The sequence below is a fragment of the Lissotriton vulgaris genome, chromosome 11 (assembly GCF_964263255.1).
Source record: "Lissotriton vulgaris chromosome 11, aLisVul1.2, whole genome shotgun sequence".
NCBI lineage: Eukaryota > Metazoa > Chordata > Amphibia > Caudata > Salamandridae > Lissotriton > Lissotriton vulgaris.
Window position 1 is genome coordinate 908,171,179 of NC_141699.1, and position 21,916 is coordinate 908,193,094.

The following is a 21,916-nucleotide window of genomic DNA, read 5'->3' on the forward strand; positions in this document are numbered from 1 at the left end:
TTTTAATCGCACACAATATAAAGAAATCTCCCCTTATATATAGAGCTACGAAGTAGGTGTATTTCAAATATTTAAACTGATAAACTTTCCATCACAAAAGGGTTTGAGAGACGGAAGGGTAGTGGTTTAGCTCAAATGGGATATATTGCAACACATTTTTGAGGTTATCATTCGATTGCTACATTGTTGGTTGAATTTGGCATGAATAATTATTGAATTAAGGATTAAAGTCCTAATTAGAGATGTAAATGTTGCCCTAAATGTATGGCAAAGACAAGAAGATGATGGACGGAGCACTGAAACTTTTCAGACACTCACCCCCAGTCACAGATCTGGGTTGAATCAATCATCGTTCTTTAGCTCACTTCACCACCCCAGTTCAGACTCAGCTATTTGCAAATCAGACTTGACCCTGTGCCTCATGGGAACAGTCCAGCCCACACTGCAAAGCCAGGTCTTCCCTGGATCAGAAACAAGGATCCTGTGTCCGTTTTCGGGTTCACACCCCTCATCAGCCAGGCTAGCTTGATTCCAGTGGCAACGTGAGCAAGGGACCCACGTATGGGCATACCCTGCCAACGTAGGGCAAACAAAGTAAACACAAGATGATGGATGGAGCACTGAAACTTTTCAGACACTCACCCCCAGTCACAGATCTGGGTTGAATCCATTATCGTTCATTAGCTCACTTCGCTAACCCAGTTCAGACCCAGCTATATGCAAATTAGTATTGACCCTGTGCCTCCTGAGAACAATATAACCTGAACTGCCAAGCTAGGTCTTCCCTGAACCAGGAATAAGCATTGGCCAGTAGTTTGGGCTGGTCTGATCCCATGAGGCACAGGTTCAAGACTGATTTGCATATAGCTGGGTCTGCAATGAGGTGGCAAAGTGAGCTAAAGAACGATGATGGATTTAACCCAGATCTGGGACAGGGGTGAGTGTCTGAAAAGTGTCAGCACTCCGTCCATCATCTTCTTGTGTTTGCTTTGTTTACCCTAAGTTGGAAGGGTATGCCCAGTTGTGGGTCCCTTGCTCACTTTGCCACTGCATTCGAGCTAGCCTAGTTGATGAGGGGTGTTACCCCAAAACCGGTCTCAGGATGCTTGTTTCCGATTCAGGGAGGACCTGGTTTGGAAGTTCGGGCTATTCTGTTCTCATGAGGCACAGGGTCAAGAAAGATTTGCACATAGCTGGTTCTGAACTGAGGTGGGGAAGTGACATAAATAACGATGATGATTCAACCCGGATCTGTGACTAGGGGTGCGTGTCTGAAATGTTTTTGCGCTCCTTCCATCATCTCCTTGTGTTTTCTTTGTTCGCCTGAAGTTGGCAGGGTATGCCCAGATGGTGGTCCCTTGCTCACTTTGCCACTGGATTCAATCTAGCCTAGCTGATGAGGTGTGTTACCCCGAAACCGGTCCCAGGATGCTTGTTTCCGGATCAAGGAAGACCGGGCTTGTAAGTTTGAGCTGGCCTGTTTCTATGAGGCACAGGGTCAAGACTGATTTGCATATAGCTCGGTCTGAACTGAGGTGGCGAAGTGAGCTAAAGTACGATGATGGATTAAACCCAGAGCTGTGATTGGGGGTGAGTGTCTGAAAAGTTTCAGGGCATTGTCCATCATCTCCTTGTGTTCACCCTAAATATATGAACATGAACTTACAGAATATAGCCTACTTGTAAACTAGATGTTGCATATAATGTCCCCCACAATATAAAGAAATCTCCACTAATATATAGAGTTACCAATGATGTGTGTTTCAAATATTTAAGTTGAAACTTTCCATCACAAAAGGGTTTGTGAGAGGAGAGAGCGATGATTTAGCTCAAATGGAAAGTATTGCAACCCATTTTTGATTTTATAATCCTAAATATGATTGAGAAACTGTTGGTTGAAATTGGCATCAATAACTAATGAATTTAGGACCAAAGTCCTACTCAGAGATGTACATGTTATCCTAAATATATCAACATTATCTTCCAGAATGTAGCCTGCTTCTAAACTAGATGTTGCAGATAATGTTTACATCTAGATTCATACATAATGGCAATATACAAATGACACTGACAGACCCATGATCACTTATCAATACAGAAGTTAAAATCTTCACCACTGCCCTAGCAAATAGACTTTAGAGTCTACTGGCTTCGCTGGTCAACCTGGATCATTGTGGCTTTATACCCAACCGTAGCGCCCAACACTGTATATGTGGCGTTAGCCCACCTTAACCAAATGAAAGATCCATGCTCCTTTTTGCTGGTCGACTTAAAAAAGGTTTTTGAATCGGATGACTACTTCTTGTTAGACAGTGTCCTCAAGCACATGCGGTTCGGACCTCGATTTAGGAGATATACCATCATACTCTACCTGGTGCCTTCTATATAAGTCCAAATTGACGGAGTGATCTCCAATCCATTTAGAGTCTGTAGAAGGACCAGACAGGGGTGTCTACTGTCTCCCCTCCCCCCACCACTTCAGCGTCGCAATAGAACCCCTTACCCAACCGATCCATTGTGATGCTCAAATATTGGTGATGGCAATGGGGAGATCGAGCGAAAAATAGAATATCTCTATACGCTGAGATATTTTACTATTTCTAGCCAAACCTCAACTATCTGGAGCTCGTCTCGTACACATCCTGGGTATATGTGAAGCAGCTTCATGCAAATTGTTCCAAATACTTACTGGTCCCACTATAAGGAGATCGGAAAGGTATCACATGGCATAACTCCCTTCCCATATGGCACTTGAGCTTTCTATACCTTGGTATTTATAAAGCCTGGAGCCCGGGTTGACATGGAATCTCAACCTTTCTCCCCTTCTCACTAAAATAAAAAAAGACCCCCAGAAATGGTCCAAACTTCCACTCAATATTTTAGGTAGGGTGGCCTTATTGAAAATTATGATCCTTCCACGTTTCCTTTACACACTACAGAGCTTTCCACTGCTGATCCCAAATAGCTGGTTCACAAGCCTAAATATTTGTAGAAATGGCACACACTCTCAAGCCACCAAACTGAACTCTTAGGTCTCCCAGAAAAAACACAGTAGAAGGAAAGATCCTTATGGAATGACTGGGAAATCCAGGATCTCAAACCGTGGTTATCAATGCCCCTGACAGATTTGTGGCCCTTAAACAAAAGGAGGAATAGGTTTGGCCCCTCGATGGCTCTTCGCGTGATTGCTTTCTGGACCCAATTGAGGTTGATCCAACTTACATATCTTCACAGTATACTTTTCACCCAGGCAGATGTGGCACGCAACCAGACTCCCTTCCCTACCTGCTTTTGAAGCCATAGTCTAGATGCTGACTTTTATCACCTAATCTGAACCTGCCCTAAAACCGTCTAATATTGGCAAACAATAGAAAGAGTGTGTAATGATAATGACATCCAGAAATATTGTGCCAATCATCAGTTTATTTAGTATACATAGTCTTACCAGACGCCACCGCTGTCACACTTCTCCAGGAAAGTTCCAACTGCCCTCCTTGGAACTCTCCATTTAAAGGAAGTAGTGAAATTATAATAACATCCCATTTTCATGACATATGTATTACAGTGGAACACAACATGCTATCCAATTTTTTATACAAAAACAAACTTGAAAACCCAAAATGAAAAATGGGAAACAATTACAAAACAAATGCAATATGTTATAAGAATAAAATAAATAACTCAAACTGCACAATAGAAATACAAAATGATAAAAATGTACATCTGAAGACACAGAGAGCCCACTCTTGGACTGAAAAGATTTACCAAGATTACTACAGCTCCCATAGGGTTTTTTAGAAATAGCATCTTGAACCTCTTTAGATACTTTGACATTATTTCCGACATTCCACCAATGTTTCCCTTCCACATACTCAGTTGACCTTAACAGTTTCTGTATACTTGGCATCCCCCATCTTTGCATAACTCGTTTTCTTAACCCATACTGGGTCACCCACTTGAAATAGAACACATTTCACACTTTTTCTGGAATCATACCTTTCCTTTTTTGTTCTTTGGTTCTCGACAACTCTCTGGCATAAGGCACTGTGAGCAAAAATCAACCATCACCCTGTCCATCCTCTATAACAGTCCATTGGTTTGAGGATGATAGAGGGAACTTTTCAAGTGTTTCACACCTGATTTTCTCAATAATTCCTCCATATCAGTATTTACAAATTATACACCATTATCCAAAATTACATGTCCTGGAAATCCTTCTCTGGTAAACACATCCTTCAAAAATGTCACAGTATTACTTGAAGAAGGCGTGGAAAACAAACTTATCTTCAGCCATTTACTATGATAACTCATCAGGACAAACGCATATTGTACATGATGCTGCAAGAAATTGAACGGTCTGAGCATATCAATGCCCAGCTTGGCCCATGGTCTGTCAGGATATTGGATGGGATGCAATGGGGGCAAAACTACTTCAAACCTCTTTTCTGATGTGCTACACACCACACATTCTTTAACTTCGACACCAATGTCCTTATCCATTGAAGGCCAACAATAATACGCCCCGGGCTCTCCTCTTTGTCATTGTTAACCCCAAATGCTCTTTATGAGACAATTTGATAAGCTTAGGATGCAGTATTTCAGGTGGAACATACTTGTCACCCCTCATCACCACTCCATCCTCCATGGACAATTCCTCAGCAATTTTACTATAGGGCTGAATCTCTGGGCTCAGACACCTTTCTTTAGGACAACCGTTGATAATATATTCCTGAACTTCATTCAGCACTACATCTATTTCACTCGTCAGGCTCTATTATTTTTCTGAGCATGCTTCATACACAGGCATATCCACAGCAGCTATACAACAACTCTCCACATCATCTTAAGTGTCTATTACTTCCTGGTCATTCACGGGCAATCTGGAAAACATATTTGCAGTGACATTGTTTTAGCCTGGAGTAAGTGCAATAACAAATTCATATTATAAAAGCTTTGTGGTAAGGCGAGCTATACAGGGAGTGTTAAACTTGACTCTCTCACCAGTAAGTATGTTCAACAGAGGCTCGTGATCTGTTAGAATAATCTTCTCCCCCATACATAGGACCTAAACTACTCAATGTTCAGAAAGCAGGTCAGCAACTCTTTTTCAAATCACAGAGAAATTGAGCTGAGGTTCCAGAATTGATGCAAACTTACAGTAATTGGTCCACATCCCTAGTAGTCGGTTAGTACTGCACCTAGGTCCATATTTGCTCGCATCAACTGTGATGGTGTATGGGAATGTAAGGCTCTCGCCCTAGTCACTTCTCTTTTAACCATTTTGAAAGTCTCTTGAGAACACTCATCCCACTCAAATGGGAAAACTTTTCTTTAAAAACTTTGTACGTTTTTTCTCATTTTGGTAGCATACCCAGCATTGATCTCGCATAAAATTCACAATGACCAATAAATGAGCGTAACTCATCCTTGTCCTTAGGGGGTGGAAAATTCACAACCACCTTTACCAAACCAGGTCTCGGATAGATACCTTTCCCAGAAATTATGTGACCCAAGAATTCAACCTTGTCCTTCCAAAACTACCACTTTCCTTCTTGACTACCATTCCCCTGTCTTGAAAAATCTAAAGAACCTTCCGTAGTATGGTGTCATTGTCTTGCAACTTCTTTGCGAAAATCAACACATTGTGGAATACATGTATGTACTCGAAGGGGTAATGACTGCTGTGTAATGTCTGGGTGATTCTTCCAATTCATTTTTTTTTTTTTTAAGTTCATGATGCATAAAGACAAAACTGTTAATTAATCACATGCGAGGTATAAAAACATCTGATACAAATAGATAATCACTCTGATATAAACAGTTAAAAACACATTACATGATGTGGGGGTAAAATACAGATGATCTTCCAATAATTAAGACAATACAGTACATATCAGGTTCATATTCTGTTCTCCAGCCATTTCTTGACTGGGGCCCAAAGGCGTCTTCCCATCTCTCGTTTTTTAGCGCCTTTAAGATCATAGAGGCAGGACTCAATATTATATATACCTAAGAATCTAGAGATCCACATCTGATAAGATAGGGCTGTAACATCCTTCCAACCGGCCGAGATCAGAATTCTGAGCACAGCAACCGACATAAAAACCAAAGCGGCCTGGTCCTCTGTCAAAACCAATTTAGAATCTGAGCCAAATAACATCAGTGTTGGGGATAGATCGATCTTGTGACGTAGCAGCCACTCCCAAAATTTCATAACTGCAACCTGAACCGGGGCCAGCCGCTCACAAGTAAAAAACATATGTAGTAGATCTGCTTGCCCCTTATTACATCTCGGGCAGCAATCATCGTTTCTGACACCCCAAGCAAATAATTTAGCCGAGGCGAATATTCTTCCAATTCAACCTGATGGTTTACTGAAGCTAAGTCAATTTTTGAAAACGACTCGGCTTCACCCAACATATCCAATAAATCATCTCTGATCAGTTCATCAGTGAAATCTGCAAACTGATACTTTGCACACAGTTTCCTCAACACACTGATGTATGGGTCCAAATGTTCTGATGGAGATTGAGGTATTTTGAACAACTCATGTCGGAAGACAACCAAGCTAGGTTGAATGTCAAACTTTTCCTTTAATTTCTTTACCATCTCTTGGTATTCATCAAGTGCTTGACCGTCTACTGGAATTCGCTCTGGAAGATGTATGTACACTTCTCTCCCCTAAAAACCCAATGAATGTAACAATATATGTTTTTGCCTCTCTGCCTTGTAGTGAGACGCCTCTAAAGCCTCAAGATAAATTGCATATGCATCAAATCATTGATTCCATGGTATGGCAGGACTTCCTGGTGATTCCAAAAATGCTGGTGGAGGATGTCCTGATTGCATGATGGAGCGTGAGAACGAAAAAAAACTGTAGTCACTACAACCAGAATATACTTAACACACCACCAAAGTAAGCAATGCCCATGGAAGCGTCCACTGAACACCACAATGACTTTTGCAATATGAGTAGAATATGTGTAACTACAGCATTGATCTTACAAACAATACCAAAACTGTGCACAAAATTGATGTAAATATGAATATTCACTTGTGCAGTCTATCCATGCATAATATAAAATAGCGGACATTAGCAAAATAGCACACTCCAGCAGAACACATAAGCAGAACACATAAGCATCACTTACTATGCTGGCTTTGCTGTGCGTATAAGCAAAATATTATGGATGTCCACTTATACGCTCTGTCTGCTTCCTTTTTAATGAGGTACGTTTTTTTTAGAATGTGATGCCCCCAAAAAATGAGCTGTGCACATCAGTGTAAAAATGCACAAAATACGAAATGGATTAAACTGATATGCTCTGTCTGCTTCCTTTCCAAATATATATATATATTTTTTTTGTAAGAATGAAATACCCCCAAAAAATGAGCTGTGCTCATCAGCGCAGAAATGCACAAAAAACCTAGTGGGTGAAACATACAATATTCTGACCTGCCACAATCCTTGTGCACATTAGTGGAGTGGTGTGGCTCACTGGTTAGAGGCGGCAGACCCGGGAGCAGAAGTCGGCCGGGACCAGGATTCAATTCCCGACGCGGCAGGGTCATTGACTTGGGTCAGCGGACTCGATAATTCTCGCTTCGGTGCCTACTCTAATCAGGGGTCCTACTCGGCAACTCTGGGCATTAGCTTGTCTAATCTCCACAACGGCCCCATCAACGCCGGGGATGCCTGGCTCCACCTTGGGGACTCCCAGCTTGGACCATCCCACAGGGAAAGCCAGGACGGGTTCCCCAGCGTTATACAGTGCCAGGAAACCAACGGGTAGCAGTGCGCTTTACAAGCTCAAACATTAAAACATTAATTAACAAACAAACATAACAGTTTGATGCGCTATTAAAGTGCTCATCAATGATGTTTTCCAACAGTCCACAATGTTTGTTACTCAACAAACACCAGTGTAGGCAAAATGGAGGCCGTGACAATCAAACTATGTTTCACAAAAGGCGCCTGAACAGGGATCACATAGGAACTTTCCCCTGCACACCAGACAATCTCCGAACTAGACGGAAGCAAACCCAGAACCCTGCCTAAGCTACAACGGTTGCGCCCTTTTTCTGAATTACTCTGACTTAATGCAGATTTTGATTATTTTTGCAACTTTTATTTATGTTTTGTATAAAAATACAGCAGGGAAACATTACCAAATTGGTAGATAAGTAGAAGGGGAATCCCGAAATACCAGGCCATATGGTGGCCAATCGAGCCCAGGGACGTGGCTGAGTCAAGTTAAGAGTTCAGTTTAGTCCACTCTTAGAATCAGCAAGCTGAGTACATCGTTGTGGCCACCAGTTCTTGTAGGGCCATTCCCAACCTCTTGTCTCAGTCAATGTACTGGGAGTTGATGATAAACCTTGCCAACCATGCAATAATATCGAAACCAACAGAGGGGGGAGAGATTGGGTGGGGAGAAGAGAGGGTGGGAGACAATTGGGGTGGATGGAAAAGCTGGTGGGGTGAAGGCCCGTGCCTGATAAGAGCAAAGGAGTCAGCCGCGCAGATTTTGATTTTAATGTCATAATGACTTTATATTTTATCCACATTAAAAAACCCATCAAAAAGACTAAATGCTACGCTACACCCTCACATAAGATATAATTTCCAACCACATAGAATGGAAGGACCTTGCTTTAACCTATTTCTCCCATTGTCCGCTAGGCGTTTTCCTGCTTTGAAAGCAAATAACTGAGACTATTACATTTTGCTTTACATTGTCCTCAAGATAATGAATTCTAGTGAATTTCGCAGATCAAAAAGGGCATGCTCTTTAGATATTACACCTTGCTTTGGATGCCAGAAAAAAGTTGTGCTCTTGATGCAGCAATGCCACTTTGGACAATGACAGTGTCTTTGGCTGAAAGGAAGCTAAAGGTATTATAGGACTTAAGGAAAGTGTAGTAGCTATCATGAAGTCTTATACAACTGATCATTTAAGACAGTCAGGGCATAAGTGAAGGATTTCAAAGACTTCTCCTTATATTTGGGTACTAGGTGGAAACCCCCTATCATTTCTTACATTGAAATGGCCTCTTCCTCGGTTTTGGCCAAACACAAAAACAGTGATGGGTTTACTTACTTTAAAGGCATGTCTGGAGTTGTAGGGAGTTGATTCCAAAACAAGAGAAGGGTTTTATACTTTAAATCAGCTTATTGCCGGATCCCTGACCACATAAAGTAATGATGAAGCTAAAGGCAACTCAAATGAGTGGCATAATTCCATAAGTGCCAAAGCAAGACACAAAGTATGAAATGTGGCAAAGGTTTCACCTCATAATCAAAAGGGGATTAGCAGATGTGTGGTGAAAATAAAAGAGCTGTAAAATCGACCAACTGAGTATGTAATAGTAAATCCCGGGATGATCTTGCAGATGCTTGTGATTTCGCTGGTCACAGAATTTTATGGAATGTGGTGGCTGGCAGATGAAAGAGAGCTGCCTTTCAGCTGCAATGGATGAGATTAGTTTGGACGGTGGCTGGCTCATTTATGTCACTATACGATTTTGGTGATTATGACATTTCTAACTGTAGGACAACTTTGGCTAGTGAAAGGAAATTAGTTTTATGGGATTGCAGAGGTAGTTACCACAATCTTGGATAATTTATTCAACAACATTTCTGGCTCAAATGTGCTCCTCTTAGAACGATATAAAGCAAATCCAGAATTGTAGACCCTATATCCCAGTAAGGTTCTCATAGCAATTTGAGGGCCCCTGCCATTGACTGAGAGTTTGTGTCCAATGGAAATCACCTGTATTTGAAAAAAGATGATTGTAGTGACTCTTGTTGCTAGATTCTTAAATTTTTTCTTGACTCCAGAAAAGTTACTAGGTGGTGTTTATTCGGTAAGTTGCACAAATAGATATCAGTTAATATCTCAGACATCCAGCTGGGTGCAGGATCAAGACTGATTTGCATATGGCTGGGTCCAAACTGGAAAGGCATGGTAAGCAAAAAAACGATGGCTTTAGGCCCAGATCTCTGTATTGGGGTGAATGTATGACATTGATCTGCATTCTATCCATCAATTTTTCTTTTTGCATTTGTCACCCCGAGTGGGACAGGTATGCCCAGACGTGGTTCCTGTGCTCTCCATGCCACTGGAGTCAAGCTATCCTAGCTGATGAGGGCTGAAAGTCCGAAACCGGTCCTAGGAATGCTTGTTTCCAGTCCAGGGAGGACCTGGCCTGGCAGTTCGGTCTGGACTGTTCCCATTGGGTGCAGGGTCAAGACTGATTTGCATATGGCTGCGTCCAAACTGGAATGACATAGTGGGCAAAAAAAACGATGGCTTTAGGCCCAGATCTCTGCACTGGGGTGAATGTATGACATTGTTCTGCATTCTGTCCATCAGTTGTTCTTTTTGCATCTGGTTTCTAGAGGGGCAGGGAACACAGGAAAAGTATTTAAATTCTTACTTGATGTCTGCAAACTATGGGCCATATATATAAAGCTTTTTGGGAGGTCACAATCGCCCCGATTCACAGAAGCTTTTTTGCGATCCCAACTGCATTTTTAAAAGTAGAAAAGCCAAATTGTGATTCAGTAACGTGTTACTAAATCCCAATTTTTTTTTACTGATTACCAAAGGGGGTGGTAACCATTTGCAAATAGAAAGGGGTTTTCAGGGGACCCCTTCCCTTTTGAGAATTTAAAAAGATATCTTTTTTTAAGATCAGGTAATGGTCTCATGGACCAATGCCTACTCAAACAAAAAAAAATAAGACACTTAAATATTCTATTTTTCTTTTGAAATGCATCCCGTTTTCCTTTAAGGAAAACGGGCTCCATTTCAAAGACAAATTGTTTGCTTTTTTAAAAAGATATCACAGGCATTGCGGTAGGCTGACCCCAGCAGGCAACCAACCCTGTGATTTCTGTGGTTACTTGTGGGTTACAAAGTGCGACCTACCTCATTAATATTCATGTAGTATGTCGATTTGCGACCCCACTACAAATTGTTATTTTAAAATATCTTTTTTAGTACATTAGGATTTGCGCAATTTGGAAATTGCTTTTCCTAATTTTCTACATATTGCCAAATGTTTTTTCAAGAAGGCCATTCATCTAGCATTTGTGGAGCTTTCCAGTCCTTCTGATATTGTGTACAGATTCAAGCTTTGGGCCATCATGAAGTATTTGGGAGCCAATCACGACCTAATCTATTTGTTACAATAGACCCACATGCACGAATATGTGTCAGTGAGGTACAGCGGAAACGGGGAGTGTCCCACTCCCTTTGATTAGAAGTGTACAGCAGGGGTGCACATAAGCCCCGTTCCTTTTTATCCTATATATTAATGGATTGCGAGAAAGCACTTTCTTGTGTGCCCGCAGATCCTCCGCAGGAGAGTGGTAGGCTATTTCCACCACTACTCTGATGATGTACTTGTCTCACATATTGCATTGGCCTAGAGAAGTATGTCAATTTTATGAATGCACTCAGCCTCAGACAAATCTTAGCAAATCGTAGATAATGGTTCTGGGCCAGATTACTATTTAAATTAAAGAAATCTGAGTTAATATCCTGCTTGTAGCTTTTGCTACCCGCCTTCCGATTTCATTTGGCTCATCCCCTTATTCATCCTCTTTACTTCATCTTTCTTTACACTCCTCTTTTTCTCCATGTGGCTTGTTTACCTTTCGCTCCCCTCCACTCTTGCTCCATTATCATCTCTGTAGGAGAGTAGGGTCTGCTTCCTATGGTCACCCCCACTTTTTGCTTTGCTTTACTGGTTTTCGACTTAGATATGGCTGTGGGCCTGCTAATCAGACCCACAACACAGATGCACTCTCTCTAAATTTACACCATGTACTCTAGGTACATCCACAATTTGGAATTGGTTCACCTTGTCAGCCCCTGTAGAAGTGTACCCTAGGTACTCAGGGAATAGGTGTAAACAAGGCCTACCAGGGGCTGCAGCATGTATTATGCCACAACTGGCTGGCCACTCAAATAGACACAACTGGCTGATCACTCCTTGATTAGGTATAGTATTCCTATACCTACTTATATATAGACACATAGTAACCTATAAGTCACTCCTATGGCAGGCTTTAACAATCCTGGAGGCAGAGTGCTTGGTTATGGTTGAGATGGTGCTCTAGCATGAGATGAGCCTGTCTGCATCTTTCGGAACCATGTCCTTATAGCTGTTCTATGATATCGCCATACCATATACTCTTAAGTGCATTATAATCCTCGCGGTTAATGCTAACTTTGGTTTGGCTTTATCCAAACATGTCGTGTAAGGTGTCATACACTTTGGAATACTACCCCCTCTCCAATTCTGGCGACGGGGGGTAGCATTCGACCCTTCTAGAGGGAGAAGACATGTTGTTGCTGACTATCCCGGTTAAAGTTAACCAGAGCCCCAGCATCACAAAATGGACGCTGCTGCCACCGACACAAGTCTGACCTACTGCTGCTGGGAGTCCTTCCAGTCACAGAGGTTTGGACAATAGGTTTCCTGCCTGGAGAGGTGCGAGCACCACCCCAGACAGGACTTTGTGTATTGGGACAGGGAGGGCTGAATAGAATGAGACACTGCCTCGGGCACACTAGGTGCTCCATGCATACCCCAGTTCAATCCGGTTGCTGGGGCACTCCAGCCACAGCTCTGGCGCGAAACTGGACAAAGGAGAGGGGGTGTAACCACCCCCCTTCCTGGTCCCACCCACAGGAGGGACCTAGTCAGTAATCCAGCCCCTTTTAATTGTATAACAGTAGGAGCTGAGTCCTGAGACTTTAGATTTTGATCCTGACTGAAACCCGAAATAAAACTCTGGACCTTCGACATTCTGCTGAAACTGAAGAATCTCCCTTGTGGCCAAGGAGTGACCACCCTGGGCAACCAGGCACCATCCACCAAATCAACGGCTTGCTTTGTCGACGTTCCCGCTGTAACCCGAGAACAGAGCCTGACAAGACCCAGACTTCCAGACCTCTCTGACCCTCTCTTCATGACTGCAGCACAGCTGAGATCCGTGGAGGCGAAGAGACACGTGGGACCGGACATCTTGAAAAGCCTGCAACTTGCTACCTGTGCAGCTCCTGAGGCACCCTCGAAGCAGTGCACTGGGGATTGAGATGCCCCGATCCCGATCTCCATCTGCGACGAAGATCAGCCCCCCACTCTCCACGAGTTCTTTGTGGGGCCCTTCTGCTTTTGTTCTGCTCGTCGCGTTGTCCGGTTGCTGGCCCGTTGGCTAGTAGCCTCTGTGACAACAATCCTTTTGAACCACATCGCTGGTCTGGTTGCTCCAGACTGGCCCTTGCTTCCTGCAAAGGTGAAGCACCCCAGACCTTGCTGGTCTGCACCAGAAGCCATTGTTGTATCCTGCGTGGGTTGCCTTTGCCATGGCTTGTCGACCCCAATCTGGAAGTCAACCCTTCCATTTGCGAGATAATTCATGGGACAGCCCGTCTTCAGCACCTGGTTGTCGACGACGCCTCCTGGTCCACATGGCTGCCAAGACAAGCTTCAAGACAGCACCTGATTGCTCCTCGACGTCGTCTGGTTCCTTCCTGGTTCCACCCGGTCACTGGCTAGTGACCCAGAATCTGTCCCCTCTGCTTTCAGGTCCTCTTCATCCTCGATCCACCCTGGCATCTTCCTCCTGGTCACCTGCAGCATCTTCCTTCAGGTCTCCATAGGCTTCAACGACGAAACCTGACACATCTTCACACCTATGCACTAGCCGTCCGTGGGTGAGGTAACGCGAGTACTTTGGTGCTCCCAAGGGTATTGACTATCCAAGTGTCTAAGTCTCTAGTTGTTTCCTCCTAGCCAAACCGGAAGTGTCCTAAATCCTTCTAAATCTAACTTCTAAGTTCCCATTGACTTAGCATTGAATCCCACGTGTGTGTAAAGACACTGCACGCGCCGCCTGTGGGCTTCCTACTTTTAAACTATTGTTAAGACAGTGTAGCCCCAGCGATTCCCTAGGCCTTTCCTTTTCTCGTGATGTGGTACTTATACCACTTTCTTAGTATATGGTTTGCTTCGCCCCTTGGGCCTAACCGTAAATTGTACAACTTAACGTATAATAACGGAGTGTCTTGTTATGTGCTTTGGCCTCTGACCTCATAATTAGTTCAGAGGAGTGTGTTAGAAATAAATACATATATATATTTTATATATATCCTGTGTGGTGTCCTTTCATTTGATATTCAAGGGTTTACATATGGTAAAATAGCTGGCTTTACACTCCCTCTAGAGTCTTTTAGCCTAAGACTGTTCTGTTCACGCGATCACTAGGATAGCTGGTCTATAAGGTTGACTTACAACCATCACCATAAGGGTTGTTTGGACTGGTGCAAGGTGATCACCAGAATAGTGAAAACCATATACCAGGCCAACTTCTCACATTGGTGTGCAGCAGTTGGGATTGGAGCTTGCTGTTGTTTTACTACTTGTAATCTTGAGATATAATTTGAAAGATCACATAGGCACCTGTAGGTACATATAAAAACAAGTCTTAGTATTCTTAAGTTCTACTGAACTTAGCTGTTGTAGAGCAAAGGGCCTAGCACACCCTGACTACAACTCCTAGAGAGGTTCTAGTATGAAAACAAATAGCGTAGGTAGATGCAACACCACACCTCACTAGACCAGGTCTCAGACAGCGAACCCCAGTGGATCTCTGCCTGCAGAGGTTGATCCTTTGGGGACTGCCTCAAGATATGAAGCCTTAGCCCTCCAAGAGTGTACTTCTAGAAGGCTAAAACAGGGTTCAAACCCTACCCTCAGGTTCCTGATTGAGCTCTTAGAAGAGTATGATGCTCAACCGACAACTAGAACAGCTGCTTCAGGTAGTACAGATGAAGTGCTGTCTTCCCCAGATGATACCCCTGATACTGTTGTACCAGATGAGGAAGATGAGGAAGATTCTTACCATGAGGTAGACAGCCAGGTCCCAGTCAGAAGCCTTAGCCAGGCTAACCTAAGCATACATGGGAGTCAGTATGGGCAGCCCCCATACAGACCCCCAAGTGGGCTAAACCAGAGGAAGATCCCACTCCAGGGAATCTCTCCAAGCTAATGCTTCACATGGCTCTGCTCAGAGAGAGATGACCTCTCCTCAGAGAAGGGAACATGAGGCCAGAATGAGAGAGGCTAATCTAAGGATTGAGAGGCAAGAACTTGAAGTTGCCTTGGCCAAAGAGAAGCTTTCTTGTGCTAGAGAGCACAGAGAGAGTGGGTTAGAACCCACTGGTGGCAGCAATATCCCTAAGGATAAGGATAGGTCCTATGATAATAGAAACCTAAGCAAGATTGTGCCCCCTACACAGAAGGGGATGACATCCACAAATGGATAACTGCTTTGGAGATGGCCTGCAAAGTGCAGCAGGTACCCCAAAGTCAGTGGGCAGCAATCTTATGGCTCTCCTTTTCAGAAAAAGGTAGAGATAAGCTCCTCACCGTTAGTGATGGGGATGCTAACAACTACTCTGTCCTGAAGAGTGCTCTGATTGATGGGTTTGGCCCAACCACTAAACAATATAGGTTGTTGTTCAGGGATACCCAGAAGACACAGACTCAGGACTGGACCGATTTTGTTGATTGTGCCACTAAGGCTCTGGAAGGCTGGTTATTGGGATGTCAAATTAAGGAATATACAGGATTGCATGATTTGATCATGAGAGAGCAAATACTTAATAATTGTCAAAACCAGTTACTGCATCAGCACCTGATTGAATCTGATCTGACCTCTCCCCAAGAATTGGGAAAGAAGGCAGACAAATGGGTCAGAACCAGGATTAAGCAGAAAAACCAGAACCAGGGGGGTGATCAGAAAAAAGTAGACAAGAAGGGTAATGAGCAGAAACCAAAAGACCAGAAGTCTTCACCAGGCCCCCAAAAGGCACAGGGAGAGGGTGGCTCCAAAAAGAACAAACAGAAACAAGAAGGCCCAAAGAAGCCCTGGTGTGGATACTGTAAGTCAGTCACTCACTGGTTTAGTGAGTGCACCAAGAAAGGCACAGCACCAACCACCATTGCCCCTAAGGCAACTGTTCCCCCTAGTCCAGCTGTTAGTGGTGGTTCCCAGCAAAAGGGTGTAGTAGGGTTGACCCTGGGAACTGAGATGGATTCTGGCCTAGTCAGACTACCAACTCAGGCTGTTCTTGTCTGTGATGGGGACATAGTAATGCCCTCTACTGTAAGTCCCAGTAATCTGAGCAAGTACAGGCAGATGTCTTTAATTAATGATAAGCTGGCTCAGGCCTACAGGGACACTTGTGCCAGTGTCACCATGGTGACACCTAACTTTGTGGACCCTCAATAGATCCTACTAGGTGAGAATTACCTAGTGACCAACGCTAGCAATCAATCAATCAATCATGGCATTTGTATAGCGCGCTACTCACCCGGAAGGGTCTCAAGGCGCTGTGGGGGTAAGGGGTACGTTACTGCTCGAACAGCCAGGCCTTGAGCTGCTTCCTGAAGGAGAGATGGTCTTGGGTCAGCTGAAGGTGGATGGGGAGGGAGTTCCAAGTCTTGGCTGCCAGGTAGTAGAAGGATCTTCCTCCGGCGGTGGCTCTGCGGATGCGTGGTACGGCGGCGAGGGCGTGGCTGGTCGATCGTAGCTGGCGGGTGGGCGTGTAGAAGGTCAGGCGGTCGTTGAGGTACTTGGGGCCCAGGTCGTGGAGAGCCTTGTGTGCGTGGGAGAGGAGCCTGAACGTGATTCTCCTGCTGACGGGGAGCCAGTGCAGGTCTCTAAGGTGGCCGGAGATGTGGCTGTGTCGGGGGATGTCCAGGATGAGTTGTGCGGAGGCGTTCTGGATGTGTTGGAGTCTTTTTTGAAGTTTGGCTGTGGTTCCGGCGTAGTGGGTGTTCCCGTAGTCCAGTCGGCTGGTGACGAGTGCCTGGGTGACGGTCTTCCTGGTTTCAGTGGGGATCCATCGGAAGATCTTGCGGAGCATGCGCAGGGTGGTGAAGCACGAAGAGGAGATGGCGTTGACTTGTCTGGTCATCGAGAGGGAGGAGTCCAGGATGAAGCCCAATGCCACTACCTCCCATAGTGTGGCAGTTAACTTCTCCTGGGGAGGGGTAACTGGCCTCAAAAGAGCTGTTGCGAGTTCAGACCTTCATGTAGAGTGTCTGTTAGGTAATGATCTTGAAACCTCAGTTTGGTCTGAGGTGGAGTATAGGACCCATGCAGAAATGCTGGGAATATCAGCACATGTCCTTGCTGTGACCAAGTCACAGGCCAAAAAGTCCTTACTTGAACATTTGCTGGATCCTAGAACAATGGACCAGACACCACTCAAGAGAAAGAGCAGTAGGGTTAAGGCAGTGCCTTCCCCCCTGCCTCAGGTTGAGGATCAGACCTCCCAGGAGGATGATTCTGAGATCCAAGAAGGAACTGTCCTAGAAGAGCTTAAGCCTGACCAGGTTGAGTTTCTTGGGACAGGGGAACCTTCAAGGGCAGATCTGAGGCAGGCACATTTAGACTGTTCCTCTCTTGAACCCCTCAGAGAACAGGCTGCTGCTGAGGCTGCTTGGAATGCTCAAGGTACTTATAAAGTTTATTGGGATGATGGGCTCCTTCATTCAGAGGCTAGAGATCCCAGGCCTGGTGCTTCCAGGAGGTTGGTCATACCTCTGCAATTTAAGGGCTTCTTTCTTACCTTGGCCCATGATATTCCCTTAGCAGGTCACCTGGGCCAGAACAAGACTTGGGACAGGCTTGTCCCTCACTTTAACTGGCCCCACATGTCAGAAGATACAAAGGAGTTTTGTCGCTCCTGTGTTACCTGCCAAGCCAGTAGCAAATCAGGTGGCACAACAAAGGCCCCCCTCATACCACTACCTGTGGTGGGGGTACCCTTTGAGAGAGTGGAGATAGACATTGTTGGACCAATGGACCCCCAAACAGCATCTGGGCACAGATTCATACTGGTGGTAGTGGATCATGCCACCAGGTATCCCGAGGCTATTCCCCTGAAGACCACAACAGCTCCTGTTGTGGCAAGGGCCCTAATTGGAGTTTTCTCCAGAGTGGGGTTTCCAAAGAAGGTTGTTTCTGACAGAGGTGCAAACTTCATGTCAGGATATTTGACTGCAATGTGGAAGGAGTGTGGTGTCAACTATAAGTTCACTACCCCCTATCACCCACAGTGCAATGGGCTTGTGGAGAGATTCAACAAGACCCTCAAAAGGGATGATAAAAGGTTTACCAGAAAAGCTGAGGCGAAGATGGGACATCCTTTTGCCCTGCCTTCTGTTTGCTTACAGAGAGGACCCACAAAAGGGGGTTGGCTACAGCCCTTTTGAGCTTTTGTTTGGGCATCCTGTAAGGGGACCCCTATGTCTTCTGAAGGGAGGATGGGAGTTACCTCTCAAAAAGCCTAAGCATGGCATAGTGGACTAAGTACTTGGTCTCCGCTCCAGGATGGCTCAGTATATGAAGAAGGCTTCTAAAAACCTTGAGGCTAGCCAAGAACTCCAAACAGCTTGGCATGACCAAAAGGCTGTACTGACTGTGTACCAGCCAGGACAGAAAGTGTGGGTGTTGGAGCTAGTGGCCCCAGCAGCACTCCAGGACAAATGGTCTGGACCCCATACTATAGTTGAACAGAAGGTAGAAGTCACCTACTTGGTGGACCTTGGGACTCCCAGAAGCCCCCACAGGGTGCTTCATGTCAACAGACTCAAAGCATATGTCAACAGGGCAGACATGGGCTTGCTCATGGCTACAGATGAGGGGGCAGGAAGAAGAGAGTGACTCTCTCCCAGACCTGCTTACTCAGAACCCTGGTGATGGTTCAGTAGATGGTGTAGTCTTTGCTGACAGCATCTCTGAACCTCAGCAACAGGACTGCAGACAAGTACTTCAGTCCTTCAGACATCTGTTTTCCCTGACCCCAAGTCAGACAAGCTGGTGCACCCATGAGGTGGACACTAGTGACAGTCTACCTGTCAAGAGTAAAATCTACAGGCAACCTGACCATGTCAGGGACTGTATTAGGACAGAGGTCCAAAATATGTTGGAGCTGGGAGTTATTGAGCCCTCAGAGAGCCCTTGGGCCAGTCCAGCAGTACTGGTGCCAAAACCTCACACCCAAGATGGTAAGAGAGAGATGAGGTTTTGCGTGGACTACAGAGGTCTCAATGCTGTCACTAGGACAGATGCCCATCCCATCCCCAGGGCAGATGAGCTCATTGATAGATTGGCTTCTGCCAAGTTCTTGAGCACATTGGACCTGACAGCAGGCTACTGGCAAATCAGATTAGCTGAGGATGCAAAAGCCAAGACAGCATTTTCGACCCCAGGAGGACATTATCAATTTGTGGTAATGCCCTTTGGTTTGAAGAATGCACCTGCCACTTTCCAAAGGCTGGTAAATCAAGTTCTCACAGGACTGGATGACTTTTGTGCAGCTTATCTAGATGATATAGCTGTCTTTAGCTCCACCTGGGAGGATCACCTGGTACACCTGAGGAATATTTTAGAGGCCCTGCAAAAGGCAGGCCTCACTATCAAGGCTACAAAGTGCCAGATAGGGCAGAGCAAGGTCGTGTACCTGGGCCACCTGATAGGTGGGGGTCAGGTTCAACCACTGGAGAGCAAGATCCAGACCATCAAAGACTGGACTCCTCCAACCACCCAGACACAGGTCAGAGCTTTCTTGGGCCTGTCTGGGTACTACAGGAAGTTTGTTAACAAATATGGGTCCATTGTGATACCACTGAATGATTTAACTTCCAAAAAGATGCCAAAGAAAGTTCAGTGGACAGTTAGCTGTCAAAAGGCATTTGATGACCTGAAGCAGGCCATGTGTACTGCACCTATTCTGAAAAGTCCAGATTGCTCCAAAGAGTTCATAGTCCAAACAGATGCTTCTGAGTTGGGTGTGGAGCTGTACTTTCACAACTGAATATAGATAGTCAAGACCAGCCCATTGCTTTCATAAGCAGAAGGCTGACCCCTAGAGAGAAACGTTGGTCAGCTATAGAGAGGGAGGCCTTTGCTGTGGTTTGGGCCCTGAAGAAGCTGAGGCCATACTTGTTTGGCACTCACTTCAAGATTCAGACCGACCACAAGCCCCTCCTGTGGCTAAATCAGATAAAGGGTGAAAACCCCAAACTTCTTAGGTGGTCCATTTCCCTACAGGGGATGGACTTTACAGTGGAACATAGACCTGGGACTGACCATGCAAATGCAGATGGACTCTCCAGATACTTCCACTTAGAACATGAAGACACAACTGGTCAAGGTTAGTCTAATGTCCCTAAGTTTGGGGGGGGTTGTGTAGGAGAGTAGGGTCTGCTTCTATGGTCACCCCCACTTTTTGCTTTGCTTTACTGGTTTTCGACTTGGATATGGCTGTGGGCCTGCTAATCAGACTAATCAGACCCACAGCACAGATGCACTCTCTCTACATTTACACCATGTACTCTAGTTAAATCCACAATTGGGAATTGGTTCACCTTGTCAGCCCCTGTAGAAGTGTACCCTAGGTACTCAGGGCATAGGTGTAACCAAAGCCTAACAGGGGCTGCAGCATGTATTATGCCACCCCTGGCTGGCCACTCAAATAGACACAACTGACTGATCACTCAGCTGGGGCAAGGTTGTGTAATCACCCCTTGCTTAGGTATAGTATTCCTATACCTACTTATATATAGACACATAGTAACCTATAAGTCACTCCTATGGCAGGCCTTAACAATCCTGAAGGCAGAGTGCTTGGTTATGTGTGAGATGGTCCTCTAGCATGAGCTGAGCCTGTCTGCAGCTTTCGGAACCATGACCTTTTAGCTGTTCTATGATCTCGCCATACCATATTCTCTTAAGTGCATTATAATCCTCGCGGTTAATGCTAAGGTTTGGCTTTATCCAAACATGTCGTGTAAGGTGTCATACGCTTTGGAATACTACCCCCTCGCCACGGGGGTAGCATTCCCACGCCACGGGGATAGCATTCCACCCTTCTAGAGGGAGAAGACATGTTGTTGCTGACTATTCCAGTTAAAGTTAACCAGAGCCCCAGCGTCACAAAATGGACGCTGCTGCCACAGACACAAGTCTGACCTCGTGCTGCTGGGAGTCTTTCCAGTCACAGAGGTCTGGACAATAGGTTTCTTGCCTGGGGAGGTGCGAGCACCACCCCAGACAGGATTTTGTGTATTGGGACAGGGAGGGCTGAATAGAATGAGACACTGCCTGGGGCACACTAGGTGCTCCTTGCATACCCCACTTCAAACCGGTTGCTGGGGCACTCCAGCCCCAGCTCTGGCGCGAAACTGGACAAAGGAGAGGGGGTGTAACCACCCACCTTCCTGGTCCCACCCACAGGAAGGACCTAGTCAGTAATCCAGCCCCTTTTAATTGTATAAAAGTAGGAGCTGAGTCCTGAGACTTTAGATTTTGATCCTGACTGAAACCCGAAACGAAACTCTGGACCCTCGACATTCTGCTGAAGCTGAAGACTGAAGAATCTCCCTTGTGGCCAAGGAGTGATCACCCTGTGCAACCAGGCACCATCCAACAAATCAACGGCTTGCTTTGTCGACGTTCCCGCCAGAACCCGAGCACAGAGCCTGACAAGACCCAGACTTCCAGAACTCTCTGACCCTCTCTTCACGACTGCAGCTCAGCTGAGATCCGTGGAGGCGAGGAGACACGTGGGACCAGACATCTTGAAAAGCCTGCAACTTGCTACCTGTGCAGCTCCTGAGGCACCCGCGAAGCTGTGCACAGGGGATTGAGAACCCCGATCCCGAGCTCCATCTCCATCAGCCCCCCACACTCCACGAGTTCTGCGTGGGGTCCTTCTGCTTTTGTTCTGCTCGACGCGTTGTCCAGTTGCTGGCCCGTTGGCTAGTAGCCTCTGTGACAACAATCCTTTTGAACCACATCGCTGGTCTGGTTCCTCCAGACTGG

General features: G+C 45.4%; 1 protein-coding gene across 1 annotated transcript in view; it reads right to left on the reverse strand.

The window, feature by feature from the left end:
* Nucleotides 1-21,916, reverse strand: part of FBXO36 (F-box protein 36) — a 154,991-nt gene that overhangs the window by 92,790 nt on the left and 40,285 nt on the right. The gene's annotated exons all lie outside the window — the stretch shown is intronic.